Below are 6,000 nucleotides of genomic sequence, written 5' to 3'. Positions count from 1 at the left end.
CCTATAAACTAATAACAAAGTACCAGAAAGAGAAACTAGGAAAGCAATGTCATTTACAATTGCATCAAAATGAATAAAATACCTAGGAATAAACCAAAGAGGTAAAAGATCTGTACTCTGAAAAAAACTATTGATGAGAGAAACTGAAGAGGACACAGATGGAAAGACATACCATGCTCATGGATTGGAAGAATTAATATTGTTAGAAGGGCAAAGAATACACAGATTTAGTGTAATCCTTCTCAAAATACTAACAGTATTATTCACAGAGCTAGAACAAATAATCCTAATATTTGTATGAAACCAAAAAAACCACAAATAGCCATAGAAATCTTGAGAAAGAAGAACAAAGCTTGCAGTGTCACAATCCCAGATTTCAAGACATACTACAAAGCTACAGTAATCAAAACAGCATGATACTTGCACAAAAATTAAAACATAGATCAATGGAGGGGCACCTGGGTGGCTCAGTTGGCTAAATGTCTGACTTCTGTTTAGGTTATGATCTCAGGGTCCTGGGATTGAGCCCTGCATTGGGCTCCCTACTCAGCAGGGAGTCTACTTGTCCCTCCATCCATCCCTCCACTCATGCTCGCACTCTGTCACATGCACATTCTCTCTCCTAAATAAATAGATAAAATCTTTTTTTAAAAAAACATAGATCAATGGGATAGGACAGCCCGGAATAAACCCAGGCTTACATGGTCAATTAGTAAATGACAAAGGAGGCAAGAATATACAGTGGGGGAAAAAAAAAGAATATACAGTGGGGAGAAAGACAATCTCTTCAATAAATGGTGTTAGGAAAACTGGACAGCTACAAATGTTTTTCAAATATACTTTGTCTGGGAAAATATTTGATATTAAGGTTAATTTAATGTTGTTGTCTTAATTAAACAGGTCTTTAAGATTTATCAATATTAAATATGAAACTCTTATTCTTCAGTTTACTAGCCAAATAAGTTTATGTTACCTCTTATAAGATCTGTCAACAAAAAAAGAATAGCTTGGAAGAATGGTTGACATTGTCTGATAGCTCATAAAATTTTCATGGATAATTGAAACATAATTATTGAGAGCAAATGATTTACACATAAGTAAAACAAGAGTTTATGGATACATTTTTGTTAAAGATTTTATTTATTTATTTATTTGAGAGAGAGAGAAAGAGATAGCAAGAGAGGGAACACAAGCAGGGGGAGTGGGAGAGGGAGAAGCAGGCCTCCTGCCTAGGAGGGAGCCCAACATGGGGCTCAATCCCAGAACCCCGGGATCACGACGTGAGCCCAAGGCAGCCCTTAACAACTGAGCCACCCAGGCACCACTATGGATATATTTTTTCAACTATTACATCTTAAAGATTTTATTTATTATTTGAAGACAGAGATCACAAGTAGTAGGCAGAGTGGCAGACAGAGAGAGAGGAGGAAGCAGGCTCCCCGTGGAGCAGAGAGCCCGATGTGGGGCTTGATCCCAGAACCCTGGGATCATGACCTGAGCCAAAGGCAGAGGCTTTAACCCACTGAGCCACCCAGGCGCCCCTCAACTATTACATCTTATGGTATATGTAGTCAAAAACAGTTTCCCCAAATCTTTGTGGTAAGCTGAATCAAAGTTTTACTAAATCAACTGATGAGTTAAATTCACTAAATAACTAGATTATTTCCACATAAGATAAGCTACTAAACATTAATTACTGAACATAGGTTTATGTACTTTGGGCTTCCATTACAGAGAAACTAAAAATAAACTTGAGTCTATTAGTAAACATATTTTGTGACTTATTGAAAGATTATACTACGAAGAAGCATGTTTCTAGAAATTATAAAATGTGTGCATAAATTTATGAATCTAAAGAATACCAGTGTAACAGTTCAAAATTGCTTACTACTGAGTTTTACTGAGTTAAGACTTCTTTTTCTTTTTTCCCTGAGTTAAGGCTTCTAATGGTTAAAAATTCCAATTAATGTACATAACTAAAACTACTAAAAATAATTAGGGAAACATCTCCATGTGCCAGGAAAGTACTATGTGTTTTCAGTACCAGAAGGTATAAGAAATGGAGATGCAAAACAAAGAGGCAACGCGCGGAATGGGAGAAGTTATTTGCAAATGACACTACAGATAAAGGGCTGGTATCCAAGATCGATAAAGAAATCTCAAACTCGACACCAAAAAAAAAAATTAATCAAGTCAAAAAACAGGCAGAAGACACAAACAGACACTTCTACAAAGAAGACATACAAATGGCTAAAAGACACATAAAAAAATGTTCATCATCATTATCCATCAGGGAAATTCAAATCAAAACTACATTGAGATACTATCTTACACCAGTCAGAATGGCAAAAATAGACAAGGCAAGAAACAACAAATGCTGGAGAGGTTGTGGAGAAAGGGGAACCCTCTTGCACTGTTGGTGGGAATGCAAGCTGGTGCAGCCACTTTGGAAAACAGTGTGGAGTTTCCTCAAAATGTTAAAAATAGAGCTACCCTATGACCCAGCAATTGCACTACTGGGCATTTACCCCATAGATACAGATGTCGTGAAAAAAAGGGCCACATGCACCCCAATGTTCATAGCAGCAATGTCCACAAGAGCCAAACTGTGGAAAGAGCCAAGATGCCCTTCAACAGATGAATGGATAAAGATGTGGTCCATATATACAATGGAATATCACTCAGCCATCAGAAAGGATGAAAACCCAAATTTTGCATCAACATGGACAAAACTGGAAGAGATTAGGCTGAGTGAAATAAGTCAAGCAGAGAAACTCAGTTATATGGTTTCACTTTTGCATAGACTATAAGGTATAGCATGGAGGACATTAGGAAAAGGAACAGAAAAATGAAGCAGGGGAAATCAGAGGGGGGAGATGAACCATGAGAGACTATGGACTCTGGAAATCAAAATGAGGTTTTAGAGGGGAGGGGGGTGGAGGGATGGGTTAGCCCAGTGATGGGTATTAAGGAGGGCACGGATTGCATGGAGCACTGGGTGTTAAACACAAACAATGAATCATGGAACACTACATGAAAAACTAATGATGTACTGTATGGTGACTAACATAACATCATCATCACCATCATCATTATCATAATAAAAAGAAATGGAGATGCATTTTTTTGTAAGCATAAAGAGTGGAATTTTGTTCCAGGGGGAGGCTTGTCATTTAAAAAAAAAAAAAAAAGAACAAAATCAGAATGTAAAAAAGAAAGTTATAAAAGTTTTGTGGAAAATAAATCTTTAAAAAGAAATGTTAATATGTCATCAGCTGGTTTTCACGTAAAGACAGCAAAAACAGCATCTATAAAGATTGTGGCATATTTAGATAAAGTCCACTCTGCGTCTAGAAAAAAAAAAAAAAAAGGCCCCTCACTGCCAGACTTTTGCCATCCTTATAATATGGCAAGAGTGTGCCCCTGAATCAGAGAAATTAAGGTGCATAAAAAAATGGCTGTAAATTAAATGATAAGTCAGGCCTATGGAAAAACCAAGACAGTCACCTGGTTCTTCCCAGCTCCCTAACAAACCCCATTGTTTGGTGTTTACATCCCTTCACCCCTTTAAGTGCACTTAAGAGGACTCAAATTATAAATACACATTAGTGGAGAAACTTCTATAAAACTCAAAAACATTCTACAAACAACGTCTGACTGCTCAGGTCCATAACCCTGGAAAAAACAGCTTTTGTCTCCAGGAAGCATCAGACCTCCTCCCTCTGGGGCCTTTGAACATCTACATCTAGACTTCTTTCAACTGCCATTTGGTTTGCATCACTAATATATATATATTTTTTATTGTGTGTATGTTTTTCCAGAGGGGTTAAAGCTTTTCCTGGCCATAAGGCTGATGCCTTATGTGGGGCGGGGGGTGAGGGGTGGGAGGTGGTAAACTGTTCAAAAATGTTTCCCATTTAGGGTATATGTATCTTTCATCTCCAGTAACTGAGGCAGCAACTTCACTGGGCAAATCACACAAGCCTTAACAAAACCTTACAAACTTAGAATTGTCCCATGCTAGTATGACCAGCTCCTTAAGTCTCTCACGTGTTATGTTCACAGCTATCATCCGCAGGTTAAAGAAACCTTGCAGATTCCAATTCAGTGGATCCCGTTGGCCACAGTTTAGAGCTTGGTGATTAGATATTTTATAAAGTTCAACAGAGGAAAAAAGAGCTCTTGAGCCCCATGGGAAGGGACTTTACCAAGTGCTCCTAATCGCTGACACTGCGGCCAAATAAGATGGTATTGAGCCTTGGGTACGTATCACATGCCCCAAAAAGACTCCATCTGCCTCCTGGTCCTGTACAGACACTAGAGACCCCCAGATCAAATTAATGAGGAAGAAATGTCGCTGACATTGAGGCAGACTATTTCTACCCAAGACAACGAATCAAAATTTCATACTTTAACTAAACATAAAACCCCTTCTCATCTTTCCTTTACTCTGGCATTAGCCTGGAAAGACAATACCCTCATCTTTATCCTCCAGGCCCATGCTAATGGGGGTAACCTCTGGAACTTAATAAAACCTTTTATTTCAAGCTAGGAAAAAAGCAAAATAAGACTTCTCATTGGCCAATTCCCCTGAATCTACCTTGTTGAGTTACAAAGACCAAGCAGGAGGTTTTCACAGGATTCACTCCTTTGGGCAGGTTCCCACAACCCCAGTTAGGGATAAATATAAATGAGGCTAAAATAAAAAAAACTTCTCGGGGCGCCTGGGTGGCTCAGAGGGTTAAGCCTCTGCTTTTGGCTCAGGTCATGATCTCAGGGTCCTGGGATCGAGTCCCACATCGGGTTCTCTGCTCAGCGGGGAGCCTGCTTCCCTTCCTCTCTGTCTCTGCCTGCCTCTCTGCCTACTTGTGATCTCTGTCAAATAAATCTTTAAAAAAAAAAAACCTTCTCAATTCTTAAAATTATTGCAGAAACTGCAAATAAAGCTGCTCAACAAAGATCTTTAGATTGGCCAAAGTTGTTCTTGGTAATAGGATGGATCTTGATTATTTTCTAACAAGCAAGCAGGTGTCTATGTTGTGGCCAGCAGCACCTGCTAGGCCTGCCTGCATTAACACTGCTGGGGAAGTTAAAACTCAATGACACCAGGTCACAAAACAAGCCACTTGGCTTTAGGAGGGGACTCCTTCCACAAGGGGTTTTACTTTGACTTATTTAATTTTAATTGGTTTGGGTCTTAGGTACCATGGCTTCAAACTGCTCTCCAAACATTGGGAATTATGGTTACAGTAATCCTAATAACCCATCAAAAGCTTTAAATACATCTGTATAGCCACTAACCACCAAGCAAACGATCACCCTAAACCTGGAATGTCAAAAAAGGAAGAAGAGGATGGCCAAATTAAAGAAAGTAAACCTCAAGTCTCAACCTGTAAAGATCACAATTTAAGCCAGAAAGTCACGACCTATGCATACCATGCAAAGGAACCACAGAAACATCAAGAACTGTAGGGCCGAGGCTGAGAGTGGCGCTAATGCCTGAAATTTTGATCACAGCTCTCAGTTAACCTGGGGCTGATCAAAAGGGGAAAATTATTAAAATTTAATAATTTTATTATTAAATAAAATTAATTATTTATTTTTAAAATTTTTAAATTATTAAAAGAAAACCGCAGGCCCAAAATACCATCACCTGGGTGAAGGCACCAAGTCAGTAAACCACACTTAATAGGCAACCTAATTGCAGCTTAAACCCCCACCCCTACCCCAGGAATGTGACCTTTAACCAGCCAACATGGAATTTCCTGGTCAGTATCAGGAAATTTACCCATAAACCTCTTCCACTCCCTACAGGAAGGCAACCTTACCTAAACATAGCATTCCTTGCTAATAAATTCTTTCTCTCTTTTTTTAATGCCTTCTCTCTGCCTTTAAAATCCTTTTTCTTATTTAGCTCAATGGAGCTCTCCTCTGCTTGCTAGATGGGTTGCTGCCCAATTCACAAATCATTTAATAAGGCCAAGTGGCGCTTCAGATTTA

Source organism: Martes martes, assembly GCF_963455335.1.
Source record: "Martes martes genome assembly, chromosome: 15".
Lineage (NCBI taxonomy): Eukaryota > Metazoa > Chordata > Mammalia > Carnivora > Mustelidae > Martes > Martes martes.
The sequence above is the reverse complement of the archived record's forward strand: the minus strand, read 5'-3'. Positions refer to the sequence as shown.